The sequence below is a fragment of the Desmodus rotundus genome, chromosome 5 (assembly GCF_022682495.2).
Source record: "Desmodus rotundus isolate HL8 chromosome 5, HLdesRot8A.1, whole genome shotgun sequence".
Classification (NCBI taxonomy): Eukaryota; Metazoa; Chordata; class Mammalia; order Chiroptera; family Phyllostomidae; genus Desmodus; species Desmodus rotundus.
In genome coordinates, this window is record NC_071391.1 from 109,804,835 (window position 1) to 109,823,475 (window position 18,641).

Below are 18,641 nucleotides of genomic sequence, written 5' to 3' on the forward strand. Positions count from 1 at the left end.
GGTAAAATATTCCATTTTTTACTGAGTTTTTTTCAAGGGAAATCATTTGTGTCGTTTCTAAAGGATAATGCCAATTTCTTCCCCTTGCTGGCATCATTATCTAAGGAAATAAAGAGGGTAGACATTCTATTCAATTTAGTACCATTTTAGCACAATAAAATATGAGAAAAATGGCAGAAGAATAGAACAGAAGGTATTTTTGCCATTTGCTTGAATGTGAGTCTTTTTTACTTTTCCCCATAGTTCCTCAGAGGTTAAAAGGAAAGAAATGCGACTCTCATCACAGATATATTTTTTGGTCAAGCAACCCTGAGGGCTACTTCCTATTTTTCTGTGTGTGACTAATACTCCGGTGCAGAGAGCAACTGGTTTGTGTTTTATTTTATTGTATTGCCGTAAAGCAATTTTGGTCTCCAGCCGAACATTTCATTTCTTCTTTATTAAATTTCACGATTGTTCTTTTACCTCAGGTACTTAGAGTAGTAGCACTTATATTTTTGGAGAGCGCATTTTCTCTAATGTAAGTGCTTATTATAAAAAACCTGGTGCTTTTCAGTTTAAGGAATCCAGGAAAGATAAGCTGAAATGGTTACCTAGACCCTGAAAGGGCAAAGTGCAGACAATTGTACAATCAAGAGGGAGGGAGGGGGGAAGAGGTTATACTGACCTAATTCATAGCAGATCAACGTGATGCCTAATCCATGTGGCAAAATGGGTCAAACTTTCATGAGTGAGATGTAACTGCTAACAGACGTCATGTCTGTGAACTCTCATTATAGAAAGATTGAATGTGAACTTTGCTGAGGTTGGATGAAAAAGACACAAGCTCCTAGTGGGTACAATGAATTTAAGGCCAAATTCAAGTGTCACCTTTTCTATCAAGTCCTCTCTGATTATATCAGCCCTTCTTTTCTTCCTTTTCAGTGAATTTATATATTGCTTCCTTCACTGCCACACAATTAACATTTAACCATTTTTTGCATTATTCATTCTTCTTTTTAAAACTTTCAAATATTTATTGCTATCACCTTAGGTAGTTACACAGTACTCCTTCACTAGCTTGCAAGCCTTTAAGGACAGTGGTTATATCCTCAAAGAGATCAAGTGACATGATAGAATTATATTAGAGTAACCATGCTAATTATGTAATTTATCACTATTATAATATTTATAACACAGAATCTACTTCTCATATATTTTATTATACTAGTAATCAGAATGTTGAGTTTTAAGTCTCTCTTGAGCTCACTTCCTTTTATCACCTAAAACCCAAGACTATAGTTTCAGAAGATTGATCTCCATCGCTATAGGCTCACCTAAGGAAATATAGCAGGCAAATTTTGACTGAACTTTTCTCTAGCTTTTTGAGAACTATCACACCAGACTTTGCAAATAAACATGAAGTTGTTTTTGAAGAATTCGGAAAGTGAAGTAGCCACTTGGGAAAAGTCTTGTAAAGTGAGAGTCCAGAGGAAAATCCCTGAAGGACCTTACCTTCCCACAGCATTCTCCCTCATAGTGAGTTCCTATGTCCTACTTTCACATGTATGGCCCACTTTTTCATAAACCTCAAACATCTTCAAGTGCCCCTGATTGACTGCCACTCACGTTTGGATGATATCCATTTCCATTCCAGGAAGGGTTCTGGTTCTCTAAATCTCTTTTCCTCCTTGTTCCATTCCTTCCTTCAAGTGTTCTCACTTCTCAATTATTCTCTCTGGGTGACACTTCGGGTCTTCTGTAAGATGGTCACTTTTGTCTATTACTTCACAGTCTGAAAAATAGAGAAATTTACAATGACAGTTTTTATGGTGCCCTTTACTATATTCTCATTGCAGTCAGTTGCAAACAGGTTTCTTCTTCTTGAACCTATTAAATTAAACACATGTACTTTTTATCCTAGGGTCAGGCATTTATTCTGGAGGCAGCTTCAATCTAAACCCATCTCAACATTGAACATACTACCTTACCTGGCTCATAATCACTATTGCACCTGTGGAATTAGCACCATTGTCCTATACACATAATAAAATAAACTACATGACACTTCTTAGTCTCCTTTATTTTTTAATTGATTGGTTTTTAGTGAGGGGAGATAGAGAGAGAGACAGAGAGAGAGAGACATCAATTTTTGTGTTCCCCTTATTTATTTATTAGTTGATTCTGGTATGTGCCCTGATCAGGGATGGAATCTCCAACCTTGGCAAATCAGGACCACACTCTCACCAACTGAGCTACCCACCCAGGGCTAGACTTCTTTTTATATTACCCCAAATAAGAGTTTAGGTTGTAAGTGTAAGGAAAAAAAAAAGGTGTAAGGAAAAAAAAAGATGTAAGGAAAAAAAAAGATTTTTTGTGTGTGTGTCCAAGAAAATATGGGAGAAAGAAAATGTGTTTTTAGAAGAAAATAGGAGAAAAGGTGAGTGGCCACAGAAAGTATTTACTTTTTAATATAAATGAAAGTAGTTGATTAAACAAAAAGCAATTAATAATGGAGATGTAACTCATCTTCTGTTCCAACTTTTTTGAAAAACCCTACTTATTTGAAGGCCCTACTGTATTCCATGCCTCTCATAAATAAATAAATAAATAAATAAATAAATAAATAAATAAATAGTACATGCATACATACGTACAAAAAACAAAATTTATCTTTGAACTTTTTCCCGTCATACTTGATTAAATGTTTTAAGTTCATGCACATATTTTATGGAAAGCCTGGAAAGTTTAAACCACTGAAATAACAAATAGGACTTTCACAATGTAATCAGATTACACCAGCACCTTTCTCTGATTCTCTCCACTTTGAAGGCTCTATTCTTGTTATGTGATGACACTTAGTCATCACTACTTAAAAATACATCATCATTTAAGAGATATAAATAAACATTTTTTTTATTGTAGAGTAGTTTTGGGAATACAAAATTATTGCAAAGATAGTATATAGTGTTCCTGTATACCCCACACATAATTTCTATTATTACCATTTTATATGGTGGTAATATATAAATTGTGACAAATATATGTCAAAATTAGTGAAAAAATTCTGATATCTTACTGTTAAGATGATTAGAGCAAATACTACACCTGACCTTAGCCAAAAGGCTGAGAAGTGATTGATATGTCATTGTTAACTAAGTCCATAAATTATTCAGATTTTCTTAGGTTAACCCTAATATCCTTTTTCTATTTTACAATCCCATTCAGGATAACATTATATTTAATCATCATGAGTACTTAAGCTTCTGTAGACTATGATGGTTTCTAAGATTTTCCTTGGTTTTTGATGACCTTGATCGTTTTGAAGAATACTGGTCCAGTATTTTGTAGAATGGCACTTAAATGAGATTGGTCTGATGATTTTTATGACTAAACTGTGGTAATATGTTTTGGGGAGGACAACCACAAGGGTAAAGTGCCATTCTTATTACATCATACCAAGGATGCATACTATCAATATGATTTATTACTGTTAATGTTAATCTTGATCACCTGACTTAAAATTGTATTTCTCAAGTTCTTCAAGCATAAAGTTACTCTTACTTTCTCTTTCTCTATTACTGTATTCTTTGAAATATAGTCATTGTGCCCAGCCATAATTTAGCAGTGAGAAGTATGTTCAACCTCTTTTAAGGTGAAATATCTAAAACTTTTACTTGGAGTTCTGCAAGGGATATGTGTTTATTCTGCCCATTTATAATTTATACCAGCATTTATTTATGTTAGTATAGATTCATGGATATTTGTTTATCCTTTAGATTATTATAATCCAATAGAGCTTTACGTGTTTGTTTCTTTTTTGTTCATATTGTTCCACTGAAGTTCATTCAATTGTCTCCTGTATCCAGAATAAACTTCCATCTTTAGGTTGCTTTAGTTTTTTTTTTGTTTTTAGTATTTTCTTGCTTTTTGGAATTACAAGACACTCAAGGTTAATCTTGTATACTATTTCCCAAGTCCTAGAACAAGCTATTTTTCTAAGTAAACATTTTTTTAGTTGGAGAATGGTATTATAAACCGGTATTGTGGCACCAGGTCATCACTTCTGGGTCATTATTCCATGTCCTCTCAGCTGACAGAGTGAGGAGACACATGTGTGTGTGTTAACCCGTGTGCTTACGGATATCTATTGACATCTCTATATGTACACATCTGGATCTCTGTTAAGCTAAAATGAGTCCTTAGTGATGTCTCCTACACTAATCCATTACTGTATATTGCTAACTCTATACCACTTACCTGGCTTATCTGTAGTCTTCCAGCACAATGTGTGATAACTGGCTTCTACCATTGACTTGATTGTTCAATTACACAGTACACAGTTGTAATGATTTTGAAATCATTAGCCTGTTATCCCCATAGCAACAAACATTGTCAACTAAAGTGTTGTGCTTTATACGATTTCATCTGTTCTTTGTCTTACAGAATCACTCATTTCCAAAGTTACTTAAGTCAACATATGACCACCCTGCCCCCTTCACATTGATGCACACGTTTGGAATACACTTAGATTGTTTGTCACATTCTGCCTTTCATCCAGGGATCCTCTGACCTATAAAATATTGTTTAATATGCATACGATAAGATTTACTGTGTGCCGTAAACTCCTATGGGTTTTGACAAATGTTTAATGGCTTGTAGTCACCATTATGGTATCAAACAGAATTATTTCATCACCTTAAAAAATAAATTACCCTGCTGTAGTACATATTCAACCTTCCACTGCCTGCAGTTCTGCCAGAATGCTGTCAAATACTGATTTATTTACTCTTTCTATAATTTTACCTCTTCCAGAATACAAAATAATTGAAATTATACAGTCTGTGAGCTTTTTATACTGGTTTCTTTCCTTTAGCAATGTGCATTTAGGTTCCTCCCTATCTTTTTTGTGGGTGACTAGCTTATTTCTTTTTATTATTGAATAATACCTTATTATAAGAATGTACCACAGCTTATATCCATTTACCTATTGTATATTTTGGAGAAAAGCTATTTTTGGACATACATTTTGAAATATTTCCTCCCATTTTTAAAAATTCTCTTATTTGTGTCCTTCACAGAGTAAAAGTTCTTAATTTTAATAATTCCCAAGTTACCATTGTTTTTCTTTTATGGATCATGCTAATAGTATTTTATTTAAAATATCATTACCACTGGTTATATTTTGTTTGCCAGAGACATTGAAACTAAGAACAATGTAACAATAGCCAGAGGGGAGTGGGGAGGGGATAGTGGGGAGAGGGGTGTACAGGACCTACTATAAAGGACACAAGGACAAAATCAAGGGGGAGGGTAGAGGTGGGGGAGGGAGGTGGGATTGGCTGGGGTGGGGTGGAGGGATGGGTAGAAAATGCAGACAATTGTAACTGAATAAAAATAAAAAATAAATAAATAAAATAAAATGTCATTAACAAATCCAAGGTCATGTCAATTTTTATCTTTTTTCCAAAAAGTTTTATACATTTGCATTAATATTTTAATTCCCATATTTCATTTTGAGCTAAGATTTCTGTAAGATATAAGGTCTGTATTTAGGTTAATATTTCACAATTTTTCCAACACAATTTGTTGAATAGACTATCTTGTCTCCATTGATTTGTCTTTGCTGGTCTGTCAAATATCAGTTGACTATATTTGTGTGAATCAGTTTCCAAGCTTTCTATTCTGTTGTGTTGATCTGTATTTGTAGTCTCACCAATATTCCATATTTCTGACTACTGTAGCTTTAGAAACGTCTTCAAATTAGGTATTCTGAGTCATCTAACTTTTATTTTCTTCAGTATTATGTTTGCTATATAGTTCTTTTACCTTATCATATAAACTTTCGAATTAGTTTGTCAATTTTTACAAATAGGTTTTTGGGATTTTGGTTATGGTTGCATTCAATCCATAAACCAAGTTGCAAATAATTATTACTATAGCAATATTGAGTCTTCAAATTCATAAACATGGACTACCTGTTTATTTAGATAATGGATAAAGATCTATAATTTCTAGTTTGTAATACTAACCATTACTTTTTGACTGCGTTAAGATGGTATTGCCAATTGCATCTATGGGTACATTGTTTAAATTGCTTTGAAAGGACAGGCTATTTTTTCTTCTTTGTACTATAAGAGAGAGATTTCTAGATACATGTTCATTTTGTTTCTTAAATTTGAGATTTGGAGAATTTCTAGTCTTTGATATTCACTTACATTGTTTCAATATATATGTAGATAAATTCAAACTACTTAAAATGCTTAATTCATATTCACTTTATTTATTATGGTTGGGGATGAGGACTTAGGGATGTTTGATATATTAGTATTTAAAATCCCAAGTGAAGTACTCAAAGATCTGGATGAGACAAAATTATTTGTCATATTCATCATAGTCAATGTTCTAAGGTCAACTCAAATCAATGAATATATCATGCTGAATTCCAAACAGGCAATACTAATGTTACCATATTTTTTGGACAATAAGATGCACTTTCCCACCAAAAATTTGGTAGGAAAATAAGGGTGGGTCTTATAGTCTGAGTGTAGCTTGCCTGGCTCACTGGGGCAGGGGGAGCGGTGGTGGAGTGGGTTTTTTTCCCCTATTTTCTTCCTCTAAAACCTAGATGCATCTTATTGTCTGAAGAATACGGTAAATGTTTTATTGATTTTGGGCTTTAATGTATTGCTTTTGGCAGTTTGTAGAAAGAGCCAACCCTGATCAATATAAAGGCAATATATTCCTTTTTATTAAGTGGCACATTAGGACAGATGTTTTATTCCAAAAATAATACCATTAAGATGACATTTTTTCATAATTATTCTCGACATTATCTTCTCCACCATTCTACATGAGATTTTGGTGTTTTTAAAGTATATTTTATTGATTATGCTATTACAAATAGTTCCATTTTTTCTCCTCTTTACTCCCCTGTGACCTGCACTCCCTCTCCTAGCAACATTCCCCCACCTTCGTTCATGTCCGTGGGTCACACATATAAGTTCTTTGACTCCTCCATTTCCTATACTATTCTTAACCTCCCCCTGTGAATTTTTTACCTACCATTTATGCTTCTTATTCCCTGTACCTTTTCCCCTATTCTCCCCTCTCCACCTCCCCACTGATAACCCTCCATGTGATCTCCATTTCTGTGATTCTATTATTGTTCTAGTTTGCTTAGTTTGTTTTGTTTTTAGGTTCTGTTGTTGATAGTTGTGAGTTTATTGTCATTTTACTGTTCATAGTTTTGATCTTCTTTTTATTAGATAAGTCCCTTTAACATTTCATATAATAAGGGCTTGGTGATGATGAACTCCTTTAATTTGACCTTATCTGGGAAGTACTTTACCTGCTCTTCCATTCTAAATGATAGCTTTGGTGGTTAGAGTAATCTTGGATGTAGGTCCTTGCTTTTCATAACTTTGAATACTTCTTTCCAGCCCCTTCTTGTCTGCAAGGTCTCTTTTGAGAAATAAGCTGATGGTGTTATGGTAACTTCTTTGTAGATATCTGTCTCTTTTCCTCTTGTGGCTTTTAAGATTCTCTCCTTCTCTTTAATCTTGGGTAATGTAATTATGATGTGCCTTGGTGTGTTCTCCTTGGGTCCAACTTCTTTGGGACTCTCTGAGCTTCCTGAACTTCCTAGAAGTCTATTTCCTTGGCCAGATTGGGGAAGTTCTTCTTCATTATTTTTTTCAAATAAGTTTTCAATTTCTTGCTCTTCTTATTCTCCTTCTGGCACCCTTAGGATTAGGACGTTGGAAAGTTAAAGTTGTCCTGGAGGTTCCCTAGCCTCTCCTCATTTTTTCGAATTCTTGTTTCTTCATTCTGTTTTAATCAAATGCTTATTTCTTCTTTCTGCTCCAAATAGTTGATTTAAGTCCCAGTTTCCTTCACTTCCCTATTGGTTCCCTGTATATTTTTTTCTTTATTTCGCTTTGCATAGCCTTCACTTTTTCCTCTATTTTGTGACCATACTCAACCATTTCTGTGAGTATCCTGATTACTAGTGTTTTGAACTGTGCATCTGATAGATTGGCTATCTCCTCATCACTTAGTTGTATTTTTTCTAGAGATTTGATCTGTTCTTTCATTTGGGCCTTTTTTTTGGGGGGGGGGCTCACCTGTCACATTGTAATGGCAGAGTCTTACTGCATGTGAGGGAGGTGTCAGAGAGGGAACAATGCTGCTTGCTTGGCTCTCAGCTGGCTTTCAGTCACTTTCCCAGCTATGGACAAACAAATTGGGCATTTCTGGTGCTGATTCCCTGGTTGGTGGGTTTGTATATGTTCCAGGACCCTGTGGGTCTCTCCAGTGCACTCTCCTGTGGGACTGGAGGTTTCTCCTGCCTCTACAACTCCCACTGGTTTTTACAGCCAGAGGTTTTGAGGCTTTCTTTTCCCATGCTGGAACCCTGGATTGTGTGGTCTGTCTCACTCCCCATTTGTTCTTCCTGGATTATCTGCATGCAGATATGGGACCACCCAGTCCACCAGCTGCCACCTTCCTGTGGATCTTTTCTGCACACGCTGCTGATCTCTACCCCTCCCACCAGTCTGAATGACTGTTTTTTCTTTACTCCTTGGTCATCAGACTTCCATACAGTTTGATATTCTGGCAGTTCTGGTTGTTTTTTGTTTTTAAATTTGTGGTTTTCCTTCTTTTGGTTGTGTGAGGAGGCAAAGTGTATCTACCTATGCCTCCATCTTGTCCAGAAGTCAATTTTAGTGTTCTAAAATTATTGATTTAGAATCTCTACAAAACATCATCTATAGAAAAGATAGTTATATCAAGAAATCTTGGTTAGAATGGTGATCAGTAGCCAGGACAATACAGGGTAGAACAAAGATAGGTTACAGTTGTTTGTGTGGAAAATAATACAGTAATTAATAATAATTCAAGAATAAACTCTCTGTTTCACATACTCATAACTGTAATTCTACTTTTTCTATATCTATATTTTAAGTTCCAATCAAAATTAAGTGTCCCTCAGTAGATGAGTGGATAAAAACAACTATGGGATATTGACACAATGGAATACTACTCAGTTGGAAAAAGAAGAAAATTTTAGCCTTTTCAACAGTATGGATGGACTGAAAAAACATCATGCCAAGTGAAATAAGCTAGTCAGAGAAAAACAAATACCACATGATTTCACTCTTTTGTGGAATCTAATGAAGAAACTGAAGTAACAAGCAAAATAAGGACAGACTCATAGGTAGAGAGCAGGAAGACAGCTAAGGAGCGGGGAGGTTAGAGGGTAGAGGGACAGAGAAAAAAGGAAAAAGGACTCATGGACATGGACAGCAGTGTGGTGATTATGGGGGGAGAGAGGGGCATAAAGGGGATAAATAGTAATGGAAAAGTACAATAAAATTTTTTTAAAAAATAGAAAAAAATTAAGTTCAATGTAGAGTGTAGAATTATGACATAGTGTTATCATGATTCATGTTGCCCCTATGTCTTGCCAAATGACGTTTTCCACTTCTATAGTTGAAATTTGATATTGAATAATACAGAGATCTGTTCCTTACAGGAAAGGCTGGGGGAAGTGTGTGAGGTCAGAGAACTAGGAGAAAGTGATAAAAATTTAAAATCGTTAAATCAGTTAGATCTAGATAATTAAAATGTCTTCAACATTTTTTTAAAAGTTAAGAAATTCATTTCATTCTTTAAAGTAGATACCTAAGTCTCCCAAAGAAAAAGAACACATTGTTGAAATTTGGCATATTTTAAGAATACCTGTATCTTAGAGAAAGAGTTAATATGAGTTAGAGAGAGATATATAGATCCAAAGTTTTTTATTTTATTTTTTAAATTTAAAACAAATATACCATGTATGTTAAAATGAAAATTCGGCATTTACTTGTGAGTCCCAGAATAATCCTCGAATAATTGTCTTTAGTCTGCTAGAAAGAGTACTTTATTTTCTTCCGTGTTGGGTCTGCTTCTATTTGATAACCAGAGAAGTCTGTTTGATGAGTTTGTTATAACATGACAAATTGGTAAGCTTATTCTTATAGACTGGTAAGAATCTAATAAGTTGCATCTTATTTTGAGTCATGAAAACATAATGAAATATAAGTTAATGATTTCTATGATTCTGGATGGGTAAGGACAGATTTAAAGAATGCCATGCAAGATTGACTTAATTTTCTCAAGGATCTTAAAGGCAAAGTCCTTCATGAAGAGTGGAGGTGAAGTTAGAATCTGAGAGGAAAAAAATAATTATGAATCATTGCTTTGGGGGAAAATAATTAGTAAACAAGAATTTGTGGCCATTAAGGATGAATGGAAAAGATTAACCTGGAACTTAATTATATATAAGCATTTGGTTTCAATTTCAAAATCTCTAATAAATACTCAAATATTTCCTTTGTAATAGACAAGTTTACCCAAGGCTCCTGAGGAACCAGGATCCGAAGGCAAACTCAGCAGTCTCTTTAAATGGCTATTCATTCCATCATCAAGAGAAAAATAACAGCAATAACAATAAAACAAAAAATAATAACAGGAAAAAGAGAGAGAAAATATGTCTTCATGTTGTTTTCTTCTTCTTTGTTCAAAGATATAAGCATATTTGAGGGGCTTACTCAAATCAAAGTTTTAATTTCTCAATCATGTATGATCTAAAGGCAGAGAGGCATATCCACGAAATGGATGTCTACTTTCAACCGCACACCACCGGACAGGTGCGAATCCTGTCATCCACCTGTGTCTGTGTCGTCTCATCACCCATTTTCTTTAACGCTGGCCTTGCTACTTTAAAAATGTGTTTAAATTTAGTATTTCTGATATATCTCACTACTGAAAGAGTTGTGTTTTAGCCCTAATTTACACAACAAATACAGCTTTCAGACACAAAACAACATTTTATAACATGATATTTTTTCTGCACCCTTGGAAAAAAGTAGTTATTGTCAAGCATTATTAGAAGAATGCACTGCCTGCAACAAACTATGATTTTACTTCCAAATTTCTCCACATCAAATCATAGTACAATTGTTACAGAGCAAGAGGGTGGGGGTGGTTCACGATAAATTATTACAGAAAGGATTCCGCCTTTCTGTCTCTGGAGGTTCCTTCCCCCCACGCCCACCTGCTAGGTTCGCAATGCCCGCCGCCAGAGGAAAGACGTCTCTCAATGCCAGAGACTGGTGAAAAGGAAAGGAATTGTTTATTCAAAAGTTACACAAACTTAGAATAATGACCTAATGTCTTCAGTAAGATACTAAAGTCCTCTAGAATACCCACAGATGCACAGTCCTTCCCTCTCCCTGTGCCCAGTCCGGGGTACCGTGTCTCAGGAAAAGAAGTAGAAGTCCGTGATTCAGGCTCCCAGCACCATCAGCTGTGTGGCTGCTGCAATCTCCAGTTAATCCAAAGCCATGTGGCACCTTCTCATGGCCCAGCAGCAAGAGTCCTTTCTCCCCTTTCTCTATGGCTGCAAAGTCTCTCCTGCTGCCTAAGCCGCGTGCCAAGAAGAAGCACTCCAAAACCTCGTGGTCCTCTTTACTCTCCTTCAGAACCGCGTGGTCCTTTTCCCCACTTCAGAACCACATGGACCTCTATCTATCTACTTGCTTCAGAGCCTCGTGGTTCACTCCTTCCTTCAGAGCTGCATGGTCTCTTCTTTCTCCCCCATAACCTTGTGGTCCTCCCTACTCTTTGAAGCTGCGTGGTCTCTCCTTTACTTCAGAGCCGCGTGGTCTCTCCTTCCCTTCAGAGCCACATGGTCTCTTCTTCCCTTCAGAGCCACATGGTCTCTCTTCTTTCTATGGCTGCCGGGCCTAGGTTTAAATCCCAGTTCCCATCTTCCTTTGCAGCCCATTTCCGACTCCTCCTACAGTCAGCTACACCTGCCAGCATCCCTGTATTCTTCCAGCTTTTCTGAGCTGCCATAGTAAGTCTGGGCAGGTGTGGCCCCATGGCATGGAGCCAATCATCTCCAAGCTCTCACGCAGGCCCTGTAACCAGGGGGAGTTGCTTCCCAGTCCCATCGTGGGTGGAAGTCACTCCCATCTCCCTGGCTCAAAGCAGGGCCACAGCTATTTAACATATCCATGAAACCAGTTAAAGGTTATAGATATGTTAAATGACTGTCAGGGGTTAGCTGCAAAGCTGTTGCTACCCAAAACAACTCTGAATGGCCCTGTTCCATGTGTCCCATCCCCCTTGGCTCAGGCCTGTGGGGGTGAAGACATCCTACATATATTTTTCTAATATTTCCTGGACACCCTGAGTCCTGGACCCCATTACAAATCCCTTCTTGGGGCCCTCCTCTTGGCTGCACCCTGCTTCACAATGAAATACTTATATTTTTAATGAAAATAATTATTTATGTAAGTATTATGACTGGAAAAATTAGGGTTTTTTTTACCTAAGTTGGTAAAGTACAAGAATATGGTTAGAATATTGAATGCTTATGGATGCAATTGAATGGGAAACAATTAAATTCAAATGAGGTAGGGAAAAAATCCAAGTGAGAAGAAAGCTGATTGTGAACATAAAATGTTTTCTGTAGCCCAGGTAATATTAAAAAGGAAAATCAGCTTTCAGGACTTCAGTATCAGTAGAGGTGAGTACACTGAAGGTTGTGGCATTATTCATTCATTCAACAAATACTTATTAAGTGCCTCCTTCATAGTTCTGGGGATACAGTAGCACAGAAAGATAGCACCTGTATTCATTGTGCTTAATTCTCCCAGAGTTAATAGTTAATAAACAACATAAAATGTGTTAGGTGATACTGTATTCTATGAAAAATAAATAGAGTTAAGTAGAAAGTGGTGGAGTACATTCTATAGGAGAACAGACAGTTACATAACCAAACAAGTGGTTTCTGCTGCCAGATGTAAGGAAAACCAAACTCATGAGACAGGTGCTGGTGCAAAAGGAAAGAGGTTTATTCAGGTGAGTGTGACCTGGAAGAATGGTGGACTCCTACCTCAAAGAATAGCCACCCTTCCGGCTTAAGCCTCTGGTACTTATAGGGTTAGGCAAGGGAGCGTTGATCTTTCCCATCCAATTATCTTTCTAGCTTTTGATGCTCTTGGTGTAAGAACCTCCCCATGCACCATCTTGGCCAATTAAGAAGATTCTCAGGGGCTCCTACTGACTGTCTATAGTAGCAGGAGGTGAAGTACAGAACCTGCTTCAGGAAGCCTGAAGATGCCACAGTCCTCAGCACACCTCCCTGCATGGGACAGGCACCTGCACATCAGGAGGAACAGGTTGGAGTCCACTGCACTCCCCTGGATCCCATGTACCCTCATCCTCTTGGCAGCTCCCTCATGGCCACTACTGCAAAGTGGCCAGCCAGGTGTGTGCTCTGACTGTGGCTGCCTATGGAAACAGAGAGACTTCTTTACTTGGGTAGATAAGTTGTGCAATGTTGATGGTTATGTAAAGATCTGGGAAAGAGGATTCCAGAAAATTGAAACATTGGATACAAGACACCTAAGACAGAGAGGTGCTTGTTGTGCTTGAGAAGCACAGTGAAAACCAAATAGCTGCAGTGAAGTGAGCAATGGGAAGGAAGATAGGATATGAGATGAGAGAGGTAGCCAGAGCATAATTAATGTAGATATGGTAATAATTCTGGATTTTTTTGAGATACATGAAAAATTGTAGGGGTTTTAGGAAATAAGTGACATGAAAGATGGCATATGTTCAATAGTACCATTCTGTTTGCTGTTGGGAAAGCTATACTGATGAGTAGAAGGGTAGAATGAGGCAAACCTATCAGGTGCTTTCAAGACTTATTCTGAAGTGATAGTGATAACATTAGCGAAGGTATTTGGACTGTGGGGACGTTCTGAAGGTTAAAGCAAAATAATTTGCTAACATATTAGATGACAAATGAGTTAAAGAGAGACTTTTAGAATATTTGAAAGGTTCTTAGCCTTGCTAATAGAAATGATAAAGTTATGACGTAGTGGGTTGGAAACAAAACCAAAGAAGGGAAAATGTAAATTGAGGATAAGATAAGAATTTAAATTTTAACTTGTTGGGTTTGACTTGTTGACTCCTAGACTTGCACATGGAGATGTCAGGTAGGAAAATAAATATACCTGACATTTGTATACAGATGGTTTTTAAAGTCATAGATCTGGGAGAGATCATCAAGACAGATGAGAGGTTTGAGAAATGAGTCCAAAGGCCATCAATATTTAGATAAGGAAGATTCAGCAACAAATGTTTAATAAATTAGGAGAAAGAGGATGGTGGCTAGAAGGAAGGAAAGGGAGTGTTTCAAGAAAAAGGGAGTGGTCACCTTGGTCAGATATTGTACTAAGTTGAGTAAAGTGATGCCAGAAACAATATCACTGGTTTTACCAACACGAGGATCATGAGTGTCCCAACAGATTAACAGCAGTTTTATTGAAGTTGGGAAATAAACCATGATTGTGGTAAATTCAACTGAAAATGGGAGGAGGGGAGTGAAAACAGCACCTTTTCTACAAAGTGGAGCAGATACACCAGGTGATGTCTGCAGATGGAGACTTGAAGTTACAGAAGATTTTGTGAAATTTTTGGATAGGAGATATGGCAACATTTTGGTATGATTATAATGATACTCCGACAGAGAAGAAATGGTTGCGCATGTAGAATTCAAATGTTAAAGTATAGAAGCGAAATGCAGAAGTCCTATCTTTGAGCAGATGAGATCCAGTATGTAAGTAGAGAGGCTTGTCTAAGACAACAGCGTGGGCAATTTCACCACCACAATAGAAGGAAAGGCCAAGTAGGACATGAATCCAGTTAATACGATAGACACAGCTTTGAGACTGCATGGGAGTTATTTGTGCTTTGTTACAGCATTTGCAGTGAACAGAGAAGCATGAACATCAGAGAAGAGTCGAAATTTAAAAGTATACTTGATAGTTTGGGAAAAGAGTGGAAATCATTGCTTATGATATATGAAAAGGAATTAGGGAGAATGAGTAAGTTTTCTGGGCAGCAATATAGCTCACTTGAAACTACCACTTTAAAACTCAAAATGATATGTACTGTGGTTATCTATCTTTATTGTTTAATCACATTTAGATGAAGTGTTTCTGGTGTTGTGCAAATAAAAAGAAAATATCTGTCTGGGTTAAATCTATTTACAGTTTAAAAATGCAAAGGTGTTTGGGGTATATGAGGATTCCTCAAGCAGTCTGTGGAAGGTCACTGAAGTAGTGAAACCTCTCATATGGATACTATTTTTATCTGTTGCCAAGGGAGCTGACAGAGAAAATCTACAGGGAAAAAAACCTGAAATACTGTAGTAAAATGTCTGAGAAAGGAAAGGGAAATGACCTGGAGTTAGATGATATTGAAGAGAATACAGTGGTGTAACTGACTGCTGTGGACTTCAAAAGGAGAAAGAATATTTAAATATGGGGTTGAAAAATTTTTCCAAAAGTAGCAATGGTGTAGATGTTAAAATCCTTCCCTTTCCCTGCCATATCAGGGCGCGTAGGTGCAAGAAAGTGATAAGACTCATTTTGTCACGTAGAAAAGGATGGGGTGACTAGGGGAAGAGTGTGACAATGGTAGACTCTTCATAAGTGGAGTCAGTTTTGAAAACCAGTTTTAAAAGTATTACATAGAATGGCAGAAAATACACTTATCATATATTTTTAACCATTCAGAAAAATGTTCTCATGGAGTAAATAAAAAGTGGGTAGGAATCCCACGGTGGTGGGAAAATGGAGACAACTGTACTTAAACAACAATAAAAAAAAATTAAAAAGAAGTACAAATAAAAGCAAAAGCAACAAATGGATGATATCTAGGTTAAAGGTATTTAATTGTTTTTTTTTAAAGATAAAATAGCAGTGAGTTGTCATAGATATTATGTTCATTTAGGTCTTATGCAACTACAAAATTAGAATATTTTTGAATATTAAATACGAACAAAACTGTAAATTAGTGACATACAGATTAAAACAAATGTAATAATGCAAATGACATTAAACTGAAGCTAAATATCTATGCCCAGTGAAATTATGGTATAAATCTCTATTAGTCATAGTTCTCCAAAGAAACAGAAACAATTACAAGGAATTGACTCATGTAGCTATGGAGGCTGGAAAGTCAAATGTTAATCTCATCCAGAAACACCCTCACAGATGCAACCAGAATAATGTTTGACCAAGTGTCGGGTGCCACAAAAGACAACCATCTACCTGCAATCCAAGGAAAGAGACGTCAGGAGAAGCCAAGCCTACCAAGACTGATTTCCCACTTCCATCCTCTAGAACTGTGATAAGTTTTTATTGTTTAGTTCCAGTAATGCAATACCAGCCTGTGGTTATGGCAGCTCTAGCAACCTAGTGCACGGAAGTCCACCTATTATCACGTATATTGTGTCTGCTCTTGGTACACTCTGTGGAGTTCTTGTTAATTACTACTAGCCAATCTCTCCTTACTCAATCCCTTGTTATAGTTGAATAATTTCCTATATTAAAGTTTTCTTATTCAAATTACAAAAAAAAGAAGTAGGTAGAAAAATAAACTGGAACAATCACTTTGATGAACAATTTTGTGTTAGTGAAGGGAGATAAAGATGTGTATCCACTGAGACCCATGATCCAACTTCGTGGTGTTTATTCCTGGGAAACCCTCATATGTGTGAAAAGGAGCAAACCCTTAGTTTTATGAATCCTTAGATTGACTAAAAAATGAAAACCTAAACAGTCTGCATAAGTGCCTGGTGTTACAGTGTTACAGCTGATGGCAGAATAACTATATTTAAACATCAATGTGTATGAATCTCTAAAATCTCCGGTGGTTAAAGACACCAGCTGGGGGGAGATATATACACCATGATATTAACATAAGTAAATTACAATTAGACACAAAACAATACTCAATTTCAAGATTGTTTCTGTGGACATACAGGTGTGTTGAAAATGTAACCAGTGAATGTAAAAGATACATAGAAACTTCAAAATGTTTATTTCTCAGTAGAGAAGAATGGGATCAGAATGTCATTCAAAACTTTAATTATATCCCTTAGAATACATTTTATTTGCTAGAATGAAAGCAAGAGAAAAAAAGAAAGAAAGAAGAAATGGAAGGATGGGCTGAATAAGGTGCCTGAAATTTGCCACAAAATTCTGGGAAAGGGAACTCATGTAATCTATTTTGAGCTCCTGAAGAGTTTTTCAGTTTGAATAGAGTGGACCTGGAGATGTCCTTCATCTATGGTATCAATTTCTTATTTTCCTGGCTAAACTCCATTTCCTCTGTGCACACACACAATGAAAAAAAAAAACCCATAGTCTTTTATAATATTTTAGTTTTGTTTGAACTTAAGAATTATTTTGCCTGAAAATGTCAAGATATTCTCATTCTACGAGATGGCAGCTACAATAAAAAGAAAAAAAATGTAGCAGAATTTAATGTGATGAAGTTGGTAAAATGATGACAGCTTATTCTGTGCATTCAATGGAGAATGACTGCTAAAATCTGATTTTTGCTTTTACCTTCCCTGTGGGCCTCTAACTGTATATACTTCTCTGCATAAGACAAGCACAGGATCCAGAGATTGCAGCCTCGTAATGGACTGCCACGGGAATGTTTACGTGTGAAATTAGTCACCAGAGGGAGCCCACATTATTCCATATTATTCCTCAAAAGCAATCAACAAAATACTGAGGATGAAATGAAACTATATGTAAAGATTGAGACAGAGAAGTTCAAGGAGAGTACAGGGTGTTCTTTTATTGTATCTTGCATTTCAGTTTCCTCCCAATTTCAAGCTTCAGTATGAACTAACTTTGATAGACTCAAAGACCCTTTTTTATAGCAAACACAGAGGAAGAAATGAAACACACCTCCCGGCGCCCCGCCCAACTCCAGCCCGTGCTGCTGCTTCCCCACTCCATGGCTGTTTATCAATTGATCTGCAAATTTCCTTAATACAAAAATTACTTTGTATGTGCTGCTTCAACTTACCCATGGATGAGACGTTTTGTTAGGTTTCTGGGCAGGTTAACTGTGATAATTTCTAAGCAATGCAAGTGTCAATAATTTTCCCGATTCTTTTAAAAATGAAATCAATCTTGGCTGTGTATTTAACAGATGAAATTGTCTACACAATTTGATCTTTTAATCAAGCATGAAAGAAAGCAGAGTTTAAAAGCAGAATAAACCTCTTACTCCAAACTACTTTCTATTGTGAAATTCTATAGTTTTAGGATTCTATAAAATGGGTAAATGGAATCTATAAATGATTGTCAACGAATCAATTCAAATTGACTGGACAGTGGAACTTTTTTTTCTTTCTTTTTTTTTCAGACAAATTTAGGACAAAATTCCAAGCAGGCACTTGGTACAATGTACATGGACCATTTGCATGTTTGATTGGGCTGAGATGGGACAAAATGCCATAGGTAATGTCTCCGTGGTCTCTCTTACCTCTGGTGACCCAGATATTAAGCTCAAAGATCTGGAGCTAAACCATGGATTGTTCATATTTTTAAATGTTAAATGTTTATATTTCTACACTGAGAATATGACTAAAAGTCTACTGGAACTTGTTGCTCTTTTCATTCTCTAATCATGACTTGAACTGACTGATCTATTTTTACATATTGAGTTCTACAAGAACTGTCTTTAATATCCAGGCAAAAGAAGTGACACCTGCCACTCCAGTGTTAGTGTAC

The 18,641-nt window shown here is 36.4% G+C and overlaps 1 pseudogene; it reads right to left on the reverse strand.

Moving 5' to 3' along the window:
- Positions 1–3,005: 3,005 nt before the first annotated feature.
- Positions 3,006–3,117, reverse strand: LOC112303135 (U2 spliceosomal RNA; annotated as a pseudogene).
- Between the last annotated feature and the right edge of the window lie 15,524 nt (positions 3,118–18,641).